The 25,798-nt window shown below is 42.2% G+C and overlaps 1 protein-coding gene across 7 annotated transcripts in view; it reads right to left on the bottom strand.

Annotated features, from left to right (window-relative positions):
- The window catches only part of mam (mastermind), a 400,368-nt gene that overhangs the window by 307,856 nt on the left and 66,714 nt on the right, over positions 1-25,798 (bottom strand). Inside the window, exon 1 of one of the 7 annotated variants that reach the window (XM_065229424.1) lies at positions 416-729. The exons of the other annotated variants lie outside the window; for them this stretch is intronic. The gene's annotated coding sequence lies outside the window, so the exon portion shown is untranslated. Of the gene's footprint in view, positions 1-415; positions 730-25,798 lie in introns of those variants that run through there. 7 annotated transcript variants of the gene reach the window in all.

Raw genomic sequence — 25,798 nt, 5'->3', positions numbered from 1 at the left:
GACGAATTTCAATTCTATTGGCGCCATTTGAAACTTCATACTTCAAAGATTTATTCGGTGTCAATAGATTTAAGATAGATCGATAAATAGATGAGCAATGATTTTTCAAACATTGCCAATTTGCCGTTACTTCTTTCGGAGTGCTAACGCAAATTTTGGTAAATTCAAACTTGCATAAATATTGAATTTTATAACTTAAATTTAAATGATTTTCCATAATGGAATAATTTATATTCTGGATTTGCTAGCTCTTGGCCAATTCTTGATGCCTAAATACTTTAATTGGCGTTTACTGATAGTGACCGTGTTGTTACACAAATCTAGATAGTGTTGACCAAGCATCGGTTCATAGCAAAAAATCCAGCCACCCAAATGTACCTTTAAATTCGCCTCAACATAATCTCGCCACACTTACCCAATACTATACTTTGAAGATATCCCTTGACGTACTCGAAAGCCCTCACTTCCCGCATTTGTTTATCAACAATGCACACCACTGACAGCGTGCCGCACAATCAAAACCGCGATTCACCATTATCCCGCACGGTTCCGCCGCACCACTTGACAAACCGTGCCGTAGCCGCGTCGCAAATACAAAACCGTCACATCGACCGTCCAAATCAAAACAACAACAAACCCCCGAATCACTCAAACACACATCGCATCGCTAAAACGCACTCTCGCACGAACAATCGCCAACGGTAGACTGAATCCAGAAAAACGCGAAACACGAGCACGACGCGACCAAGCAAGCACTGACTACTGACTTGGACTTGATTAGTGTTGAAATCGGATGGAAGGCTGCTGTGTCAGGGTGTGTGTGTGCAAAAGATATCGGAGAGAGAGGGAGAAGGAGCGAGTTTGTTGCGCGACTACCGAGTACCGACGACGACGGGAGCAGAGGTTAGTTCCAGTTCAACGGATTCCTCCACCGTTGTTCGCTCGTGTTGTGTGTAATATCCTCTGTTGTTGTGTACCAAGCGAGAAGCAGTGTGGGATGTCAAATAGAAGTGCATAGCGAGCTTGGAGCTTCATCAGTGATAAAACCTTCTCGGATAGCGAGGGTATTTCCAAGTACTCGAGCCGTGGTGAAGATAGCAGTGTGATCTTGTTCTGTCAATTTCTGTCAACTGTCAAATCTGTCAAATCGCTAATCCGAATCACGTTTTGATCCGTGGAGGATCAAAACGTGATTTTAGGTTCTTCGGAACCCCGGAAGCATCCCGAATTCCGAACGCGATAGAGCGGGAATCCGAAGAAAAGGCATTTTCGGAATCCTCCTTCCCACTCCTGTGCCCACGGTGCGTGCGATGGTGGTAGTCCATCCACCCGTCGTCGTCGAAATTGTTTGAAAATATGTAGCATACAGTGCGCGCAAAGAGGTAGAAAACACATTTTTATGCTTGCTCTTGCTTTCCACTTTCAGTGCTTCGTTCGTTACGGGACCGCGGCAAGCTGACCTACCCAAGTGTGCGAGCGAGATGCAGCCATTGGGGTATGCACTGACGAGTGAACGAGAACGAGCAACAACAATTCACCGGCAAAAGGGTGTTGTGAGATTGGGATTGCTGTGTGTGTGTGTGTGGCTCCGCTCGGTTGGGCAATTGGCACCAATACCAACGCCGGGAAATGATTCGGTGGAAAGCACGTATCGTTTCGCGATTAGCCACCGATCATCATCATCATCATCAACATTGCTCCTACAGAGTCATACAACAGTAGGCAACCAGCACAACATCACAGATTGCTTTGCCTTGAATGACGAACGAACGAACAGGACTGACAGATAAATTGGCCGAGGACAAGCGCGGTACCCTCCTTCCCGGAACTGGCGCTGTTCTCGTTTTGAGTAAGAAATGTGAAGAACAGCTATTCTTGGGATAGTTCAAGGTCTGATTATACGATTTTGTAATCCCCCGCACGACGAACGCCACCGCGGTCGGTTCTTATCTTATCGATTGTGATGAAGTTTCAACGCACTCCCTTGCCGGGTGGACGATAAACACGACTCGCAACGACGACGACGACGACGGTTATCATCGCCATCAGGTGTGCGTCGCTCATTAGAAGGTTTTGTAGGATCAAGTTGTTTTGGGAAGCTGTTCGGCTATGATGCTCGGAGAGCGATGATCATTGCGTTGACACAAAGTAGGCGGTGAACAAATCTGACGGAAGGAATACCACCAGTGTTGCCAGACCTTCCGAATCAATTCCGGTAAGAATCAAATTGAAAAGGACAATAATTCATGATTCCGGGAAGTGAATGAATGCGAGAGGGACGCTGAATGCATCAAATCAACTTCGTCCGGGTGTTCCTCCGTCTGTTATGTTGAGTTTATGTCGTGCGTATTTGTTTGCACGGACCTACATGCAGATATGCTCGGCTCAGAGCAGCAACACACGTATGAAGGAACCGACATAAACAAGCTGAGATGGGGTTTGTCTTTTCGTTCGTGTGCACCATTTTTCCTCTCTTGGATGGATTTTAAGCGTTCCCCTTGTTCGCAGCAGCCAGACAGAAAGGAAGGGACCTGACGCGGACAGATGTTTTAGATGTGTGAAGTGGATTTCGGTGCCGATTTGAAGAAGCTGCTGGTTGCTTGTGACACTTTGAAGGGATCTCTTTTGATAATTGCAACGAAAGCTGGAAGGTATTTCTGATAGGAACAACCTGTGGCGAAACCCTGAACCGTGCTGGCACACATTCAGTGTATCCTTCATCATTGTTGAAGATGACAATTTATTAACACTCCGAACACGATGCCTCCGGTAAAATGTGTAACAGCAAATTGGCAACGTTTTTGAAAATAATTGTTCAGCAATTTATCGATAGATTTTAAATCTATTTATACCGAATAAATCTTTGAAGTGCCGTTACACATTTCACCGGAGGCATCGTGTTCGGAGTGTTAAGTCGCAGGATTCAGAGTTATACCGAAGACTGCATATCAAGAAGATTGCATACTCTTAAACTTTCTTTATAATCGCTAAAATTAAGGGGATTTTAGCAAATTTCCAGATCGCTTCTTTAATCATAGGACCCAAATTGAAATAAATATTAGGCTGTTGTAGCAAACGAGAATGGTTATTTCCATTTTGGGTTCCTACGTGCCGGTATGCATGCAGCATTCACCCACAACCGTACAGTATTACCCCAGTTTAGTGATTTATCTAAACGACCCTACCCACCCCATCGCAGTAGTCCGACGACCGAGATCCAAACTATCAACTAGCGAACGGTACTACAACAGTGCAACAACGCCATCAACCATCATCATCATCATCGCCAAGCAACAGCATCGCGAAATCGAGGCTACTTTCAATGTTGGTTGCCACTGGCAACCTCTAAGCGCTCCACCACCACCCAATAGACTACCTATGGCGGAGGAGAGTGATGCAAAGTAAATGTTGGCACGAAGCACAACATTACCGATGGAGGAAAAAAAGTCAAAACAAAAAAGAGAATGGATAGGATGTCACGCTAATACCCCCGTAAACAACAACAACAACAACAGCAACTAAACCAACTATTGAATCTTCGCGACTTTAGGAATGCGGAGATGGAAAGAGGGCGGTAGAAGAAGCTGAAATGGTACCGACCGAATCGCGCCCTCTGTAGATGAAATTGGTGTTTTGGAAGCGCAAAAAAAGACCAAATCGGCGAGAGAAAGTCATTCATTTCAGGCTTTCACAAGTTCTGTTTGGACGTCACATTGGCGGCGATGTGTTTCCTCGCCCCCCGTGGTACGGTCATTCGGAGCTTTCGTTTGGAGGCGAAAGTTTTCATTTAAGACTAGGATTACTTTTCGGATGAAATTTATCATACACTGACTGCATTGAAGACCGAAGTTGCAACCCAAGTAACAATTATGGTTTTATGAGGGTTCTGTAGACCATGATTTAGACTTGTAGAATGCTTTAAAACCACGATAAAACTATCAACGTTACTTGGGAATGGAAAACATTGCAATCTAGTTGTCTACCTTGAGGAGTAAGGACGATCCGTAGCCAACGTCGAGAGAACTAGATTTGGTGGGCGTCCTTCAGGAAAGCGATCAGCGCATCCAACGTTTTCCGGGAGTCCGTATTGTTCGTGTAACCTCTGAAACTCCGGAAAGACACACAGCACGTGTTCCACCGAGGCGGGGATGCTGCAAATTGGACAAACCTTGTCGAAACCGAAATTGCGGGGAATCCTCGCGTGTCCGATCCGGAGTCCTTGAAATGATCTGCTGGTCCTACTGTGTTACCTGACTTATAACAAATATACGTTGTATACGAGTACCCCGAATATAACGTATGACTCGTCTAATTTTGCATAGCATTTGCAATGTAAAATTAGACGAACTATACGTTGTATTCGGGGTACTCGTATACAACGTATATTCGTTATAAGTCAGGCAACACAGTAGTACTTGTGGCTGTCTAGCCAGGGTTGCACGGTTTCCTTGATCTTCCTCAGGGAAGTGGTCCGCGACTGGAACCATTCCTACTGCCAGGCTTCCATGATAGTATTCGCGATCCAACGTCTGGGGTACGTTCCTGGTGTAGCGGGTACCGGATTTACCAGATCCAGCCAGTCTGTGCGCAGCCTCATTTCCGGGAACACCACAGTGTGCGGGAGTCCACGTGTTGAAAGGTGGTGTAATGGCTTGTATCCAGAGGTAGCTCGGGGCTTTGACTCCCAGCACCTAAATGACGCTGTGTGAGTCCGTTAGACGGAGTATTCGGTCCTGCCACTCCGAGTACAACTCCAACCCACGACCTCGAACCGTCCGTAAAGCGATGAACGTGCCTCGGTTAAACCGACCCGAGAAGCTCTGCAACAGAACACCTCAACGCTGCAGAGTTATCTACGGCTAGGAATCCTCTCTTAATTCACTTATCTATTTTGACAACGTTTCATCGATAGCTTTTCTCTCCAAGCCAGTGGACCCTGACCACCGGAGGAGGTCAAGGTTGGCTGCAGTGCGGAGGGCTTTGCTCTCTTAGTTGAGGAGAAAGACCCTATCATTCCCGGATGTCTTAGCGGCGAGGGCAGCGGCTTTCGATAGCGAAAAGGGAGGATTCCGATAGCGGCATCTGCAGGCGTGGAAGAGAGAAGGCCGGATACGATGCGTACGTAGGTATGGTGTACCGGAGCGAGGATGCGGTTGAGCATCTCGCTGGCTAAGCAGATAATTTCGAGGATGTAGAAAAGTCGAGTGTCGATAACAGGCGGACTTCACGGTTGCTAGAGCGGTGCGGGCGTAAGATTGTCCTGTTTTCTTGAGCGGAATCGGATGGTCTTGGATGGTGATCGGTGGTCCCCGAATCAGATGGCCCGAGTGGCAGATATGGCACCGTACACTCTACGGCGTGGAGAGATGGAAACCAACCGAAAGCACCCACCAGCTGACGGCGGAGACTGATGATTGGGGTATATTCCTGGTCCACTTAGTCGTTTGTATGTCGTCGGAATGACGGTACCGCTATGACGGATCCCTGGGGCACTCCAGTTTCCTCGGATTTCGGATCCGAGCGAGTGTTCCCGACAATCACCTGGAAAGTACGATCAAGGAGGAAATTTCGTACAAAATGAGTGCTGTGACCTTCCAGGCCCCAGTCTATAAGCTACCTGATGACGCCGGGTGTACACGTCCTGTTGAACGCCTTTGAAATATCAAGGGAGACTAGCTCCACATGGTGACCGTTCGCCTGGGGCTTCCTGAAGTACTTTCCCGAGAGCCGCAAAGTAAGTAGAGGAGCCGTGTCCTTGCCGGAACGCATGCTGCCGTTCGTCAAGGAGGCCGTTTGACTCTCCAGGAACTTGTCGCGCAGTTGGCCGATAGGAACAGGCTTCTCCGCTCGCCTCGTTATTCTTCGGAATGGGCACTACCAAGCTTTGTTAGTTTCCAGAGGTCCGGGTACGATTCGGTGAGCCACTGGTTATTTAACAACGGGTAGGCAATCTCGTCCGGATCGGCAGATTTAATACTGCCGCTGCCGAGGGCAGCCTGAAGTTCCCGGAAGGTAAAAGCTTCGTTGATCTGGAGGGAAGGAATATCGCTAGTCACGGATGCTGCTTGTGGAGGGTTTGACGCACTGTTGCCATGACTTCCATGAGCTTGGATAGTAGGAAGAGTAGAGCCAACCAGTGGAAACTAACGATTTTAAATTGGCTCACTACTTTACTAGCCTATTGGTCCCAAGCAAACGATTAACGTATCCCATTCTAGTCGAAATTCTAGTACTACACTATGTTTGTTTTGATTCGCTATGAAAGTTTGACAGATAAAATGAGGGGTTATTGGTTTTTCCTATGTTTTGAGGGGTGCATCGATTAGCTTGGGACCGAAGATAGTACCAGAGCTGAGCCAAAAAATTGAGTTCGTTTCTTCGGGACCTACTAGTCTTAGAGTTACCTCTAAGAGCGTTGACGCGAATCCACAAGTCGCTCGACGATTGGGATTCGTCGATTGAATCCAGGAATCTCGGTAACAGTTCAGTGCTTCCTTCCTATCAGAATCGTCTAAGGGCGAGGCGCTTAAACCGGCGTAAAGCTTTGCACCGCGATTTCACCGCGCATTTCCCAAGTAACATTGCAAGTTTTATCGAGGTTTTAAAGCATTCTACAAGTCTAAATCATGGTATACAGAACCCTCGTAAAACCAAAATTGATACATGGGTTGGTCTCCTCATTCCACCAACGTAGGGCTTTTCACCCTGGTACGCCACCAGTCCTTGGGATGGATACTGCTATAGCTTCCTAGAGTAATTCCGTGAAGCTGGAATGGTGTCCCAGTCGGCTTCCTCGTGTCGTTGGAGGGACCACAGGTACGGAAGGCTGTATGCGGATCGGACAGTGGTCATTACCGTGCAAGTCGTTACTGATATTCCACTGTGCCCTGTCCGCGATAGATCGACTGGTAGTGGTAATGTCGATCGCGATGGTGTGCCGTCCGTTGTAAACGGTGGGAGCACCGTCATTCAGCAGCACCACCTCTCTCGAAAATGTTCACCAGGATAGAACCTCTAGGGTCTGGGCGAGGGCTGCCCTAGTCCGGATGGTGCCCATTGAAATCCCCGACGATGAGCCGCGGCTTCGGAAGCTTGGAAATAACTGCACTGAAGTCCCCATCTAAATTGGCTATCCGTCCACAGGGCAGGTACGCACAGCCGATGGCCAAGTTAGTGGCGTTCTTGGGGTGAACTCCAACGATTGGAAGGGCGGTTTGGAGATCAATGACTTGGTGTGGAATGGCCCAGGAGTGCCTGAAGTTGCCGCAGCGCTTGTAAGTCCAATCGTATCACCCTTCAGAAAATTCCAGACTAGTTCATGGAATTTGAAAGTAGCCCAAGGAAACTCAGAATTGTCCGAGAAGACTTTAGAAAAGGTCAGTCAACGTCAGGGAAATTGAGAGAAGCTCAGGATGATCGTTAAGTTGTCTAGGTAGGTGTTTTAGAGTTATAGAACCCTCTCACTAAAACTTTCTACGTGGCTTATGAACATCCTCTCTAAAGATGTTCAAAGAACATTGATTAAATTCAGCAACCTTCAGAGAAATTTTGACAATTTCTAAGAACTTCATGGAATTTCAGAATAGTCTAGAAAAACTCACAGAGACTAATGAAGCCTCAGATTTTAAGATCTTCAGAGAAGTCCAGTCTCAGAACTACTCAGGTATCTTCAGATAAGTTTGAAAAGCTTTCCGAACCTGTCAGAAATTCTGGAACATAAAAAAAATACTAAATTTCTGAATTTTCTCCTCAGAATGAGTCAAAAACTACAAGGGACAGCCTTATGGGGTTGTACGCAATGGTGACGTAGGACTACGTGGTCTTATATAATAAATGTTATTTGTTAACTGTTTTGTGCAACTCACGAAGAGCTACTGATACAGGTCCTCCTTGTATGGATGCTCATGTGGGCTGCAGCTCGTTGCTTGCAGACAGCCTTTCGTTGCGTACTGGAGAACGCCACCACTCACCTCGCGGTGATTGAATATACACCGTTTGGTGAGGCTGGATGGAATACAACTTTGAAATCTGTGTTAGGGAAATCGCTTTTCGCAGGCAATCGGTGATAATTTTAATTGTCATAGCAACCAGGGCTCTACAATTTCGAAGCTCTAAAATGAACTCGTGTTTTGTTTCTCTCATACATACGTGTTCGACGCTTCATTTCTATAACGCCTAGCTAGACTATCAGCAAGAAACGAAAATAAAAAAGAAGGACGCTTGGAAGGAAAGGCTGGCTGTGGAACTTCTCGTCGTTGCTTTGCTCATCGCTTTCAATGTAAATAACGTCGATTTTCTAGTTAAACGAACTTCATTATGGCTTTCAATCCCCTTTCACGAACACTCTATCGCCGCTCTTTCAATTTGTTTAAAATGCGTTATGTCCCGTTTTCGATCATTTTTTTAGATAAATATATGGATGGAAGATAAATTAGAAATATGACGTGTAATCTTCAAGTGTTTTGACGTGAGAAATGCTTTAAATGTGTTATTTCATTTTCCGTCATATACGTCATGAAACCTCTGTTGATGTGTTTCATGAAAGAGAAAACTATCAAAGTCGAGCGCTCTTTCGCTCATCCATTTCGACGAAGCTTGAAAGGAAGACCAATGGAGCGACGGGAGAAAGAGAGACAAGCGATTGAACATTTGTTTGTGCACGCCGACTGAGGTTCTAGAATGCTGCGAAGCTGTTCGACTTTAACAGAAAAAGAAAGCCAGCAGTCTCTTCGTCGCATCGATTTGGTCGATTGAAGCTGATATTGTGACGCCCTGATAGCAACAGTTGCTCATCCGTGCAATTTTCGATAGTGACTTTTTGAAAAAATGATAAAGTCTTAATTTTAACAGGTTCATAGAAAAAAATCCTATCGATTGGCGTATTAAGAATTAAAATCCATTATCTCTGGATCAAAAGCGGACCACTTTCATGCCGTGACCGGCTTTGATTTTTGAAATCGCACTCCCAATGTTAGCTTAAAGTACATGATATGTTAGATTTAAACATATCTAGATAGAACTGGAATTAGGCGTAACAGCTTTTGTAAACAATGATTTTTAAGAATTCAAGGCACACCCACGCAAACCAATATTACCGTCGGGTAGAGGAACCCTACCTGCTGGTAATGTTGATTTGCATGGGCGATCCTTTAATTCTAGCTCTACATTGAAATGGGAACTGACATCCGATTGATGACCTTGACAAATATCAAAAAAATACTCTTTTAAAAATTTATGATTGTCCTGAAAAAAAAACCCTTTTGTAGTGATGGTTGGGTAATGCTGAGCTTCTTCTTCTTCTTCGCATTTCAAGCTTATTGCATATCGCACATTAGCTTATTGCGTGCTCTCAACTTAGTGTTCTAGATGCACTTCCACAGTTATTAAATGAGAGCTTTCGATGCCTGTAACATTTTTGCATTGATATGATTGTGTGGCATGTCCAATCATACTTCTATGCCCAGGGAAGTCGAGAAATTTTCCAACCCGAAAAACTCCTAGACCGAACCGGGAATCGAACCCAGCCACCTCCAGCATGGTCTTGCTTTGTAGCTGCGCCTTTACCGACTGAGCTAAAGGAGGCACATAGTAATGCTGAGCTATTAGGGTGATAAACACAGATGAGACTGGTGAGCTGTATTTTGTTTGGAATGAGGGTGACACGCTTGTCATAGATGGCCGACAGCGACTCAGCAAGAGCTATTGATTCCGATCAATAGCGGCGCGGCTTCTTTCTCCTTGTATGGATGCTCATGTGTGTTGTAGCTCGCGATTGGGGCCAGCCTTGATAGCTAGCTGCTTGCGGGGAGCCTTTCGATGTGTTCTGGAGAACACCACCACTCACCACGCGGTAATTGACTAAATACCGTTTGGTAAGACCGGATGGAATTCAACTTTGAAATCTGTGTTAGTGAAATCGCTTGTCACAGGAAATCGGTGATAATTTTATTTATCATAGCAAAAGTTGTACAATCGTGCAATTTTCAATAGTTTCATTTTGATAAGTGATAAATTCTTAAATTTAACATATGCGTAGAAATATATCTGATCGATTGGTGATAAAATTATTAAAATTGGTCCAGGGGCAGCTGAGTTATTAACGTTCAAAATCTTTCATATTTTTGTTACATGTTCCATTTTTGGTTTTCACAAAGTGTACTCCCATATAGAAATCACAGACGTAGACGTAGAAGTTAACCGATCTTTAAAGAAATTCAGCAAATTTCAGAGAAGATTTGCGCATTTCTAAGGAGCTTATGGAAGATAAGATCAGTCATCGAGACTCACAGAAGACTCATGGAATACTTGCTTTCGTGAGTATATATTGATAACCTCCAGAGTGACTTTAAAGGTAATCCATCGCCGTTCTGGATTCACACGACACTTTATTCACTCATGAGGGCTTATTGAATGAGATTCTTCGCTGCTCATAAGATTCAGGGAATTTCAGATTAGTTCAGGAAACCTTAGAAAATGTCAGGGAACCCCACAGAATTTCGGAGGCATTTGAAATTGTATACGAAGATGCCTAGCCAGGGATGCCAGAATTTTCTTCACATGTCACAGCTTGCAGGCGGGGGAAGGTGTTCAATATTTCTAGATAGAGCTGGAATTAGGGCGTAACAGCCTTTGTAAACAATGACTTCACTCGTTGATTTCTAAGAATTCAGGGCACGCTTACACAAACCAACATATCAATCACGTAGGGGAAGTCTTCGCCTACTCGATAGTGGTGTCAATTTGCCAGTAAGAGCCATGTCTTTCGAGAAATCATCAAGAGAAATCATTGTTTACAAAAGCTGTTACGCCCTAATTCCAGTTCTATCTAGATTTCGGGTTTATAAAACTTCTAATGAACTACAGAAGTTGAGTACAATTCATAGAAAATCATTTGATTTCAGGGAACTTCGCACAAATTCGCTTACTTTAAAAAACTTCGTAGCAGTTCCGGGAGCTGCATTGAAGTTCTGGAAACTTTCGAAAAGTACAGTTTTAAGTTTTGGGTTATCTGTGTCTGTGGTGTTTCCAGCATGGTCTTTGTTTATACCTTCGCCCTTATCGACTAAGCTAAAGGGAGGCCCCAATCACTCCAATCATATCCAGAGGATTTCTAGGGCTAGTCAAGTGAACCTATCGAATTACCCCAAAGGGGTTGGATTTGGCAATTCTATAGGATTTCTCTAGAATGTCTTAATTCCATCCTTGTCAAAGCATTTTCAGCGCAAAACAAATTGTGTCAGAAAATCCAACCATGAATCATGTAAAATTTTCCATCTGTGGCCGCCTCAGCAGCGCAACCAGCAGAATCCTCATCGATTTTGCACCGACACAGATTCGCACCTCCACCTCCCTCCCATACGATAATAGCCAACCGCCGCGGTTCCAGTTCAAACTCAATTAGAACTTCATCCGAGTAGTCTCTTCCGAAGCCACGAGCAAAGCTAGCCTAGCCAAAAGCTGCCAAGTGCTTGAACAAACGGACCGGTTGATAAAAATAGCACCCACTGCCGCCTGCTCGTCACAGCCTTTTATCACCTGCTTGCTGTTTGCTGGCCTGCTCGGATGGTCATCGAAATGTACGAATAAACGCGGCCAGACTGCTTTGATTGTCACTTAATTTCGATTCGTCAAACATCATCGTAAGACAAAGTTTCCAACGGTCAGCAATTTTTGAAAACAAAAAAAAAAACAAAAGAATCATTCAGTGAGCTGTAAACAAATGTCTGATTCCCATTGGACTGGGCCCCGTCCGGTCAGACAGCTTTAAAGGCAACAACAATGTGTTATTATTATGATTATTTCAGCATTTCATATGCCACACACATCTAAATAGAGTTCCCCCCGGCCGTCGTCAAACGGAGAGACCTTGTTCGATTGAACTCTCACGGCATAAGTTGGTCTTTCTTCGTTTCTTTTTTTTTTTTGAGTATTCGCTTGCTTGCTTACTTACTCGTGCTGGCTAGAGCTATATTAAAAGCTCGTCGCATGTGGAATATTGATTTCCTTCCAGTTTGTGTGTCTCTCCGCCCTGCTCGGTTTTCGCTATCTCATATGTTCACTTGGCGTTTTTTGTTGCTGGAGTCTTGTAGGTACATATATGTAGGAAGCGGGAACGGTGTAAGAAGTTCATAAAGTTTAAATTATCTACTCCGAAGCGCTAAAGACCGATGGTTTGTTTCACCACTTCGCATTTTCTCCGGCACAAAGCTGACGATCTACTTAATGCATGGAGCTGAAATTGCTACTCGGTGATTGCTGCAGGGGAGCAAGCATCGAGTTAAATTTTCAGATCTGCACGGCGTCTGGATGATGAGATTTGTGTCCCGGAAAAAAACGAAGTGGTTATGGAGGAGATGGAGTTTCACTAGACCATGCCCCTAATTCAGCTTCAATTTGACACTGTTTTACTTAAGCGTCAAAAATGTAAAATTTTACGACGAAAATCGATATCTTGAAAATTATGCACCCTAGAGGTTTGTTATCTTGTTTGTTAATTGGGTTGGTCCTGAAAAAAAAAACAAGTTTTTGCTCTATCTTCTCAATTTAGATTTAATTTTGAGAACTATCTTCGAAGGACGCATATTTTGAAGGTTGTTGAGAATTGCTAGATGTTGCTTTACTAAAGTTATGGCGTTATGACGACACGATCAATAATGTTTTCTATTTCAATCATATTTTTCCCATCATGAGTACAAAAGGAGTTTTGTAGGATAATTCATGCACTTTCATACGATGCCTAAAACTGTTGCTCATGTTTGGTTCTTTTGGAGAAAGGTGTCCTATTAAACATATTTTTTGTTAAGGGTTTTAACTGGCTTACGGTCATTCACCCCATAACAATTTATTAGTTTTATACAAGAACCATAACATCTTTAAAAACAACATCTTACAAATCACAAAAACCTTAAAAAAAGTGTCCACTTTTGTTTTTGAAGTCCTTCCAAGAAGGTTTTCAAAATGGAATTGAATTAAAAAAAAAACTTATTTTTTCATAGAATGATAAGTTGATGAGATAGAATTTTGATGTTTAAGCAAAGTTGCTTAAAATAAAAAGTAGACATTTTTAATTTTGAAAAAAGAGGACCACCCTAGTCACCTTCGCCAAAAGGAAGATAATTTCTTGTGCACAAACTCTATCGAAAAGGTAGAACCTCCAGAGTGCATTGTTTCCGAGGTAGCGATTTTCGCCGTGAAATTTTTCGTTTTCGACCATTAGTGTTGCCCCGAAAAAAAAATACGTTTTGATTTTCCAAAAATATTGGAACACTATGAAGGAAATCTAAGAAAACAGTATTTTTTCTCCAATTCTTACGAATATTACGTGCAAAAATTTTTTTTCTAATGGCAAAAAGTTGCACTAAAAAAAAAACCGCCATAATCAACCTAATTTTGCGGAGAGCTTGAGTAACCGTTTCTTTTTCATTGTTGCCGATTATGATTTTTCACTTCTGCAATACACCTGTGTCAGTGTTCACGCGATCGTCTGTTTACTCGGCAGCAATCATTGTGTGGTCCTCCTCATTGTTCTTCAGCAGCAGTTCTTTCGGTCGATGCGTCGTCGAGTTTGGAAAGCAACCGTTTCGTGATGAGTGTGTGAGGGATGACCACGTTTTGCGTCCATTGCTGCAATGGAAGCGCTCTGCCCCCCGTTGGCGATACTGTCATACAATTAAACCACTGGAAGCGGCTTCGGGTCTGATGCAGGAGGCATATTGGATAGCGGAAGATAGAGTGTTTATTGTGTTGTGCCTTTTGACTATAGCTTTAAGATGTATTGTACAGTAAACAAGAATCCTCGGCTCTGTAAAGTTTATTCTATTGAGCCTTATCAAATAAATCAATAACCAACAACCTGAAAATTTACCGGTTAGCATGTAGACCGGTAAATTTTCAGGTTGTAGTTTATTAATTTATTTGATAAGGCTCAATTGAATTAACTATTAGCAGTCGACATCAAGATATCGTACTATGAGCGCTTCTTATTTGCCTTTAGCCTTTCCAATACCTTAAGCATTGATAGACGAGTGCTAAAAACGCAGGTCTATTAATCATAACATTCATGGTTCAAATCAGGCCTGCCACAGCTTGTATTTTTTTAAACATAATTATATTGCTTCCAACGATCAAGTAAATTTGACCCATCCAAGGGAAAATGATACGTAATTAAGAACCAAAACAACAGTTATGATTTGACAGATTGAAGTTTCATCTTCTTCTTCTTCTACTAATTTCTCCGAAAAGCACGAAAAAGAAACGCACCGGTTAAAATACCTAGATCAAATTGGCTTGGCATGTATTTTTCGATATTCGTATTAAATCGTATTCGAGTTGATGGCACTGGCTCTTCACACACAAGAGTGATGTGGGATTTTTCAGTGGAACGAAAGAGTAAGGAACAATCTGCCATTGTTCACGTACAAAATGACAGTTGTTTATGGACTTTTCAGCAACGCCGTCAATGTCTACATGAGAGAGAATAATGCCATGCCCTTTGGTTCTGTGAGAGTTAGGGCGCGTTCTGCCTGGTTGGTCGAAGCAGAATTCATGTGTGAGCAAATGATGACACTGGACATTGTTAAGTGCAATTCACTTTAAAAGGTGCGTTTCATATTTCACCACATGTAGTTCCAAAGAGTCTGATTGAAATGTGGCGCTTCCGTAGATCACTTTAAGGTACGATATGAACATTGATACCAACTGTATAAAACACAAGTAAATGCTTCCAGACAGTGATGCAAAATATCATGACTCTCACTCGACACTCGTCAATGCATCAACCGACTATCGCTGACAGAACGGAAACGACAATCACCAGTAATGGTCGCTACTTACAGGCAAAACGTAACACTCGCTGCTGATGATGGAAAGCACAACAGTGAAGACTTCTGCAGTACGATGTTGAGAAAAAGCGAAACGACAGAAGAAAATGAAAACAATGCCTACGCATTCCTCGTTCGTCTCGGCACGCGCGACAATGTGTGTTACGAGCAAAGCTGGCAAAATTGAACGGAAGCTGTTGGGCAAGCAAGCAAGTGTCGTTGTTGTCGGGAATGACCAGATCGGTGATGGATCACCACCGAAGACGACATTCATCAGTTGCTTTTTACTTCTTTCGTCAACTTGATGGATGGTCGTGGAGAGTGCTTCGACAAGCACATCGATAGGAATGTACCAAGCGTTACAACCATCAGCTGTTTGACGATCGTGATTGTGATAGGTCGAAACTCTGCTTCCAGAAATTAGTTAGTTGAAAAATGTGTTTATTGTTTAAAACTAACAGAGAAAGAAGAGCTGAAAAATAAAGCACATGCGATACGACAATGTAGTGATGCACGTTTGGAAAATACCCGGAGACTCATGATCATCATACAAAGATAATGGACGTCGAAATGTCGTAGAACACATCAGAAATAACATAGGAGACTTTCGGGAGACTATTACTCATATGTATATACAAAAAAATGCTGGGATTGGGAGCGACCATCAGGGCACCCGATTGAAGCGATTTGGACGGGGAGAGTGGGAATGCCAACTCCCTGTTAATAACATTTCGTGGGTAAAATGCGGGCTCTTCTCCCCACTCACTTTGCCTATCGATCCACCCAATCTGTTTTTGGCCCTTCATACACAATCAATCATAGGTAATTAAGCTTGATCAAGACAAACAGAGAAGAGAGCCCACTGCCAGGGCTGGAAAGTACCTCAGAGCGTTAGCAAAGCAATTTTGTGCATGCATTTCACAACACTCGACAAAGAGTGTGTGCTTCTCTCTGAGAAAGCGATCCACACAATGAGCGGTACGATAAGTGTGGCGCAGGGAGCGATTATAATATAACAAGCGCTTATGTCTTCGTTGAATTGTTTGCAGATTTTGCTTACCACTGCAAGCATAGGAGAAGAAGAAGGGCATAACAAAGAAGAATTTTGTCTTCTTGCTGTGTTTCCCATCTGCAACCCTATACTGAGTGGCACTCTTTGCGTCGGAGCTGTGGGAGCAATGGCTACACATTGAGCTTTTGTTATTTCTGGGTGTGTGTCTGTCTTCTGTTCTCCGCTGCTTTACACTTGCGCAGGGTGAAAAACAAGCGAAACTTGTGCTTGGTTGATTCTCACTTTGTATATTTTAGAAAATCATTACATTGCGCGCATTGAGTGATCAGACGACAGCCCTGCCCACTGCCATCGGACTTAGTTTCCGTGCTACAATGGGTGTAGCATGAAACATTGCGGAATTTTTTGTTGTGGACAGTGATTCACATTTATGCTGACATTTGACTATTTTTGATCTTGTAAAATTAGCAACATGGCGTCCTCGAAATTAAAAAAAAAATGTTGCAAGAAAACGGCATTTCTGATCGAAATGACGTCTGGAATTAGGTTGTAGAGAAACCTTATGTCTTTCAAGTAAAAATAAACAAAAAATGTATTTTTAATTAAAAAAAAACATTTCAAAATATCTTTGACCGATTTAAAAAAAAAGAAATTAAATAAAAGCTTATGAAAAATGAAACACTTTTGGAATGTTCAAAATCATGCACAATTGAAAACTTGCAAAAATCGAAAAACAAGAACTTTTGATAAAAATTTCGATGCCTTTTCGCGTATTTTTTTTTTTTACAGAAAAAGATTTTAAAGGTCCGAAAAATTCTGAGTATAAATTAAATGAAAAAATGTTATAACTAAATTTCAATAATTTTACCAATAGTTTTTCGCAATTTTTAAGTGTCCATGTGCATTTTTCAAGAGCTTTCTTATTTATTTTTTTTTTCAAAAATCGAGCAAGAATGTTTTGAGATATGCAGGTTTTTATTTTTTTTAAATTACTAAGAACATTATTTGTTTCTACAATTTTGTCTCAGACGACAATTCGATCAGAAGTGCCGTTTATATGATCGATTTTTTGAACAAATGCAAAGACATTATTTTGAAAATTTTAGCAAAAATGTGAATTATTGCCCATGACAAACAATTATTAGGGGGCGACCCCGGCGTAGTGGTTAGCATCCATACCTCTCACGCCAAAGTCACGAGTTCAAATCTTACCCCTGGACAAGTCACCAATGACCCAAGAGCGTTAAAGTGACTAAAAAAAAAAAAAAAAAATAAATAAATAAAAATATTAAACTAATTTTCTTAATTCCTTTATTTAACGTCGGTCTCTGTTCCGCAACCTAGTGCCAATCACCGACGGACATCGATTGGCATCCATTGAAAACAATCTTCCACACCTGCCTAGGTTAACGCACCCATCCATTTACTCAATCTACAGACGATGCCCCAATGAGCGGGGAGAAGAGCCCACCCTTTATCCACGAAATGTTAACAGCAGGCCGTTGGCATTCCCAATCTCCCCTGATGGTCTATAGTAGTCCTCAGAATTTTTGGTTATTTGTTATTTTTTTAATAATATTATTTGAAAATTGAAATTTGTTGTGATCTGGATATCCTGCTACTGAAAAATAAAATTAAATGTAAATGGATCAACTGATGTGGTAAATTGTTATATTTGTATGATTTGTGCTTGATTGATAGCAGACTTAACCAGTGCCGACGCGCAACTACTTTGAAGTAGCTGTTCAACATGTTCAATAAAAAAAGTTCTATTTCTAAAAACTTCAGATAAGGCCTTCGAACTTCATGCAAGTTCTACAAAATTCGGGAAAGTCTTACAAGCTTCAGGAAAATCTTGTGAACTACTGTGATGACCTACGACGGTCAGGAAATCTCTACGAACCTTCAGAGAAGTTCTATAAATTTCAGAGAAGTCTTACGAACTTCAGGGAAGTCCTTTAATCTTTGGGGACTAACTACGAATTTTACAGAATTTCCTACAGATTTAATGTAACTTCTACGACATTTAGGCATTACTTAAAACTTAAGAATAATCCTATGACACTGATGGATTTTTTCCGAGCTTCAGAGAAGTCTTCAATACTCTTGGGAAGTCATCTGAACTTAACATAGTAGTACAAGCTCAAAAATGTTCCTATAACTTCCGAGAAGTCGACTTAACTACAAGTAGAAATTCATGGGAGCTCTCCAAACTTCAGGGAATTTCCAAGAAATTAAGACCCACAAACAGGGAAGCTCTTCTAAATTTAGGGTCCTCATATATTCAGTTAAGTCCTTCAAACTTCAGGGAAGTCCTCAGATCTTCGAGAAAGTTCTTCGAACTTGAAGGAAGTCTTATGAGCTTCTGAGAATTTCTACGAACTTCGTGGTACTTCTACGATATTTAAGAAATTCCTATGAATTTCAAAAAACTCCGAACTTGAGGGAAGTCCTAAGATCTTAAAAAAAGTTCTTCGAACTTCGGGGAAGTCCCATGAAATTTAGGCAATACAAACTTCAGGGAAGTTCTACGAACTTTAGGGACTTTCTATGAACTTCAGCAGTCAGTCTGTTTTAATAATAAGAGTTATTAAACCAGCGTTGTTTATAAAATCTTTTAATCATGTGATTTTGAAATCATGTTGTAATCAAAATTCCGCTAAATAAGATCCTTAATCGTTGACAATTTGCGGAAAATTTAAACAAACTGGAAATCCGTAAAATTGTTAGAAGCAAAGGTTTGTTTAAAGAGTCCTCATTCATATCAAACTTCGCAATTTCACCTTGAGATAAACTAACCGTTGGCTGAAAATCTTATAAATAAAGTTAAAAAAATCTCAGTTTCAAAAACAGAAATCACAAGATTTAGGGGCTTATAGATCTCTAAATTTCAGACACTGGTAGGGCTCCACGCTCATCTCAGATTTTCTTCGTCATACACCCCTAAAATCGCTCATTTTACGGGTTATCGCAAATATTTCAGTGTTAATCGTAATTAATCTTGTAAGCAAAGATGGTTTTTGCAAAAACATGAGTGAAAACGCTTGCTATTAAAGTTTAAGCACATAGATCGGAAATAGGCGCCATGATACGACGAAGTAGCGCGGCTCCCTACTAGCTTCTTTACAGCAAACAATCAGATAAAGATTTCACTGGCATTCACAAGAACCTTAATAGCTATTTTGGTTTGTGAAATTCCGCATTGCGCAAAGAATTAATTAATTTAGCTTTATTTAGGAGGCTTTCAGCCTTAGGCTGGTTCGCCTCCTTGCGCAAAGAATGATGGTACAAGGATTCACTTTATTTTTTTTCATTGAAAATTGTTTATTTAGGTTTTTAAAACCAGGAAATTTTTAAATCATTGACCAGGAAAACCAGGATAAAACTAGGAAATTCAAAATGGAAATTCACTTGTCACCCTGTAACCATTGCATTTTTAGTCCGGCATATTGAAAAAAATAATCATTACATAGTGTTACAAAAAAAAAAAAAGAATGAATTTTTCAAGCGACCTATTATAGGTTGCTAATCTAGTCGAGTACACTATGAAATCACATTTTTCAACTGCCCGAACAGCCTCAAAATCCAAAATTATTGTCAAAAAACCAATTATGGTTCAGTGAACGCATATTATCAAGAGTAACTCAACTATTTCAATCAACCGATCCCTGACCTTTAAACGGTTTTGGAAAGCAAAAAGTCAGAATTTTCGAAATATACACACATTTTTGGCGATTCTATTGAAATTATTAAAAGTTCCCCAAAATATAGTTCGTGCAAACAAATTTTTGGTTTTAAAAATTGCTCATTTTGAATGCAATGATGGGTGCGAGCAGCAGAATAGTCATGCTTGAATAGCTGATCGGTGTTGATTTCACCAAGCAGATCACTGAACATAGACGCTGAACAGTAAGCAAAAGTAGAACGAAACAGGCGAGAAACTCAAAGAATATGAAAAACGTTCTTACTGAAAATCAGTGAGTGAGCCATTTTTGGCACAGATTCTAGCCGTTTGGATAAACTTTATCTGCTAAAACACAATTATGTTTGAGGCGAGGATTGATTTGCTCTACAGCTACCAGTAATTATAATTTTCCTGGTGGAAATAAAATCCCGACAGTTAGTTTTGATAAATATAATCAAATGGGAGTAATTACGAGTAACCACCATGACAGATCAGAGCTAAAACACTTGATAAAACAGTTTATATCAAGCATAAATAACCGCCATCTTGGATTCCTAATTAATTTACGATTTTTTTTTGAATGCATTATCTACCAATTTTAATCAATATTACCATTTAACGTAGCTTATTTTCTGGATTTTCCACAGCGAAACCCATCCAGCGCCTCCACCCAGAAGGTAATGGAGGTGGTTCAGCATGTGTGTATAAAAAAAGATTGCCATTGGCCTCGTCTTCGTCGCCGTCTTCGTTGGCATCTTCCCGCGTTCCCTGTTTGCCAGCCACTCGCAGCTGCTGAAGCAACTGACCAGCCAACTAGATGTGGATTATCGCCATCCACTCAAGAGGGCGGTGTATCTCCTAACCTCCTAATCTCAAGGGACACCCAACCCAACCTGCTGGGGCTGCTGCTTCGCTTCCCATTAGTGGGGCAATAAATGCTTCACCTGAGAATTCAATTTTCGGTTCGGGGGCCTGGGGATGAAACGGGCATTCATTTTCGTTACGTTACGGAAATTTTCCGCACACCAGAACATTTGCTACCGGTCTGTCAAGTTGCTAGATAATCGGAATGATAAAAACAATTAATTGTCGAAGAACGGTTTCCGAGCATGCAACTACACAACATGAGCTTTTAAAACTGCTCTTCCAATGATCCAATGCCTACTTTGATACTCACAGCCGTGGAAAACAACTCAAAATTTAGTAGGACTCGACTAATTTTCAGTCCAGTTTTAATGAATTTCTACTCAATTTCGCGTTACATTCAACGGTCGTGCGCCCGGGTTGAACGTCAGCACGCGCTTCTACACACTGACGACGATGTTTGTTTCACATCGAGACACCGATTTCAATGGCAGAAAGTTTGCGATTTTTTATTTGCGAAATTAAAATCTGCAATTATAATACCTAGCTTGTTCCGTGCGCGCTCGCTGACAGTTGCCCGGTTTTGTTTTGTTTGATTTTGTTTTGCAATTGGCATTTCCCGGAATGTGCTTTGCAAGTACACGGCCAATGAGATCGACCCAAATTTGAGTTCAGTTTGCTCATAAATCGCTAAAAGTGCAGGAACTCCGCGATGAGTAAATTTGCCTCATGTCTTCCTGTGGAAATTCTTAAAAATCTACCGGAAAATGAGGAAAATTGACGGAAATTTTAGTTAGTCTAGGAGTAGTACCAATATTCAGTATATTGGTACTACTCCTGAATCCAATCTTAACTTTTCTCACATTTGGGATTTTTTTTTTCTGGAAAAACATGAGGCAAATCTTCTCATCGCTGAGTTTCTGCACTTTTTGAGATTTATGAGTAAACTGAACTCAAATTTGAGTAGATATCATTGGCCGTGTAGGCAAAGTTGACTTGCCGTCATGTAACATTCGGGCTAAGGCCTTTCTCCACTCGTAGCAACTGAAAAAAAAATCGATGAAGAGAACCGAAGATAGGCCCTTTTGACTTTTTAGGTGAGACTTCTGCCAGATGGTATCAAAGCCAACTGAGATGAATTCTGCACATGAGTTCACTGAAAATATATTTTCGTTATTTCTCTGAAAACCGTTTCGTTAAAATGAATATCGTATACAAAACACGTCTTTCATAAATGGTACGAAACATTCGTTTTTTTTTCTGTCATCTGGCGCAATGCTAATATTACGCCTTTTTCGTACAATATACACATTCAACTTCGTACAATCACGGCAACAACTACTCGTTTTGTCTTCTAAAGTGCTGATTGTGTGTTGGAGATGGGATACTTTGTTTCTTCAAATATTGTCGGTCCGACCAATACATGCAAGCTACCACAATAAATGTCCCGTACAGAGAAAAAAAAATACGAAATCAAATTACCGTTCTATGAGTGCTTCTTATTTGCCTTTAGTCTTACCATGTTTCGTAACACGGATAGAGCAAAGGATGAAACACAGATCTGACTATCGCAAGGTTCATGACTCGAGTCTGGTCTGAAGCCTTTTTATTTATTTTTTATCATGTTTATTCCTTCCAATAAAGAAGTTATTTTCACCCATCCCATAACCCACTCTACATTTTTCGGTATCTACAACCAGCACTTGTGGTCCGCTGGTTGCGTGACAAATAAATTCGTAGAACAAACGAGCGATTTAGTTGTATAAATGAAATTTTATTTTCAGTGTTTGGATGCAAACCCAAGCATCTTTATTGGTTTCAGTGTTCGGAAAATCATTCTCAAATCTCATTCATTGAGCCTCCCCGCGTGCAAATGCAGCAAACAAAATTCACGCTTGAGATTCTCATGCATATTCACGCACTCACACTCACAACGCCGAAAAATCATTCCAGCTTTAAACTCATAAAAACCACTCAAACGTCAACTGATATCATGCCTATGCATGTTGTGTTAGTTTTCTATTCCCTGATACACAAACAATAGTAATAACAATGAATAACGCCAAAATGTAAAGCAATGAATTTTTGAAAACTTATCGGTGATTCTTGCGACGTTGAATTTTGCAAGACAAAACTCATAGGCGCATAAACTCATGCAAGAGATTTGAGTTTTTTGAGTTTTTCCGAATACTGATTGGTTTTATCATGGTTTTGAAGAGGTTTATAAGGCTTAGAGTCCACTTGAAGACCTGATAAAACCGGCCCACGCCGTGTCCGAAGTGGCGGATTAATCAACTTTCATGTAGGCATCCGATTTTTCTCCACCAAATGTTAGTTTGGGTGCAAATATCCCTAAATCGGTTGGTTTTAAAATGTTCTGTCGGAGGAAATTTTTGGTGCATTTCTGTATTGGGAGATGTCGGCTCCTAAGAGCCATAACCTATTATTTGTTTGGAAAATAAATGATGAAATTTAATAATTCAAATTTCCCCCGACAGAATATTTTAAAATGAACCGATTTAGGAATGTGAGGACCCAAACTAACTTTTCGCGAATAAAACTCCTATGTACATGAAAGTTGATTAAGCCGCCATTTCGGACACAGCGTGCGGAAATGTTACTAAGGAAATTTCATCAATGAGAGTATGGAGGTGAGCTCTAGGGTCGTTCCATGACCCACATTTGTCACTTTCTTTAACTTCATTGGATACCTATGCAAGCCAGCCCTTTAATTATATTCTCGCAAGGTTTAAACCAAATCTGAGCGTCTGTTCTCCATGTTAGGAGTGGCTGATCACCGTCCTAGTGCCAGCGTGGGACTCTAAACAGAGCTGTGCACGATGGTCCCCCGGCGAGACAGGGGGTTGGGGCCCAACAAGCCGCCCTGGAAAAAAAACAAAGTTGCAAATACTGAAGAAAGAAATACGGATCGGAACAATCGGCACAGACCTACGCGACGAAATAAGGACTACGATTGGAAACTCGGAACATGGAACTGCAAATCGCTCGGCTTCCCGGGCTGCGATAGGTTAATCTAAAGGGTGATACGGTCAAAATTTGGTCAATATCAACTTGACGTATTTCTTTCAATTTTGCATTTAAAAAACCTGAACACCCCTCATTTTGAAGGTGTGTGTGTGTAGAATGTTGCTCCTATTTTGATTTTGGAATTCACTCTTCAGTTGTCAAAATGCCGTCCAAGCAAGAAGAGCAGCGTATCAAAATTTTGCTCGCGCATCGCGAAAATCCGAGCTAGTCGCACGCAAAGTTGGCAAAATCGCTAAAAGTTGCCAAATCAACCGTTACAAATGTAATTAAAGTGTTTGGGGAACGTTTGTCGACAGCCAGGAAGTCTGGATCGGGGGGAAATCGAAAACCGGAAGCCGCTGAGACGACAAAGAGAGTTGCCGGTAGTTTCAAGCGAAACCCTAACCTCTCTCTCCGAGATGCCGCAAATAAGCTGGGTGTATCGTCTACAACCGTGCATCGAGCCAAAAAACGAGCCGGACTATCGACTTACAAGAAGGTAGTGACTCCAAATCGCGATGATAAACAAAATACGACGGCCAAAGCGCGATCCCGGAGGCTGTACACGACGATGCTGACGAAGTTTGACTGCGTGGTAATGGACGACGAAACCTACGTCAAAGCCGACTACAAGCAGCTTCCGGGACAGGAGTTTTATACGGCAAAAGGAAGGGGAAAGGTAGCAGATGTTTTCAAGCACATGAAACTGTCAAAGTTCGCAAAGAAATATCTGGTTTGGCAAGCCATCTGTACCTGTGGCTTGAAAAGCAGCATTTTCATAGCTTCCGGGACTGTCAACCAAGAAATTTACGTGGAAGAGTGTTTGAATAAACGTCTGCTGCCTTTCCTGAAGAAACACGGTTGTTCCGTACTGTTTTGGCCGGATTTGGCATCTTGCCATTACGGTAAAAAGGCCATGGAGTGGTACGCCGCCAACAACGTGCAGGTGGTTCCCAAGGACAAGAACCCTCCCAACACGCCAGAGCTCCGCCCAATTGAGAAATACTGGGCTATTGTCAAGCGGAACCTAAAGAAGACCAAAAAACTGCTAAGGGCGAGCAGCAGTTCAAGGCAAACTGGCTTTCTGCGGCGAAGAAGGTGGACAAGGTGGCTGTACAAAATCTGATGGCAGGGGTCAAGCGTAAGGCCCGGCAATTCGGATTTGGAAAAGCGGAAGCCTAACTGAATATTTTTCCTGAATTTTATACTAATTGAACTTGAAAAAGAAATTTAATTTGATTTTTTAAATAAACGATTTCACCGATTTACACGCGTTTTCCCTTGACCAAATTTTGACCGTATCACCCTTTATGACGAACTTCAATCACGTAACTTCGAAGTCGTAGCACTGCAGGAACTTTGCTGGACGGGACAAAAGGTATGGAAAAGCGGGCATCGAGCGGCTACTTTCTACCAGAGCTGTGTTACCATCAACGAGCTGGGAACCGGCTTTGTAGTGCTGAGGATTAAGGGCCGTTTCTTCAACTTCAGCATCATCAACGTGCACTGTCCACATGAAGGGAGACCCGACGACGAGAAAGAAGCGTTCCATGCGCAGCTGGAGCAGGTGTACGACGGCTGTGCGTACCGTTCGTTCAAAATCGGCATCGGCGACATGAACGCTCAGGTAGGACGGGAGGCAATGTAGACCGGCAATCGGGCCAAACAGCCTGCTTGCCGCATCGAACGACAACGGCCAACGATGCGTGAACTTTGCATTCGAGGTGGTCGATGAGTTCGTGTATTTGGGCTCACTGGTGACCGCCGAAAATGATACCAGCAGCGAAATTCAAAGATGCATGATGGCAGGGAATCGTGCATACTTTGGACTCCGGAGGACGCTCCGGTCGAATAAAAGTCGTCGCCGCACGAAGTTGACTGTCTACAAGACGCTAATTAGACCGGTGGTGGTCCTCAACGGCCACGAGACCTGGACTATGCTCGTGGAGGACCAACGTTTTGGTGTTTTCGAATGGAAGGTGTTGCGTACCATCTACGGTGGAGTGCAGATGGATGACGGAACGTGGAGGAGGCGAATGAACCACGAATTTCACCAGCTGCTGGGAGAACCATCCATCGTCGACATTGCAAAACTTGGGTGACTACGGTGGGCTGGGCACGTCGTAAGAATGCCGCAGGACGATCCAGTGAAAATGGTTCTAGAAAGCGACTCAACAGGAACAAGAAGAGGCACGCAGCGGGCAAGGTGGATCGACCAAGTAGAAGGCGACCTGCGAACCCTTCGCAGACTACGAGGCTGGCGAAGTGTGGCCATGGATCGAGTAGAGTGGAGACGACTTCTTCGGACAGCAGAGGACAACAAGGCCTTAGCCTGATTGGTAAGGTAAGTATGACCGTTGTTAACAGCAGAGGAATTTGTACCTGTTCGGA

The sequence above is a fragment of the Ochlerotatus camptorhynchus genome, unplaced genomic scaffold, assembly GCF_037179485.1.
Source record: "Ochlerotatus camptorhynchus isolate MF236.1 unplaced genomic scaffold, CSIRO-AGI_Acam_v1.1 ptg000314l, whole genome shotgun sequence".
Taxonomy (NCBI): Eukaryota; Metazoa; Arthropoda; class Insecta; order Diptera; family Culicidae; genus Ochlerotatus; species Ochlerotatus camptorhynchus.
This window is presented reverse-complemented; position numbering and strand designations above follow the sequence as displayed.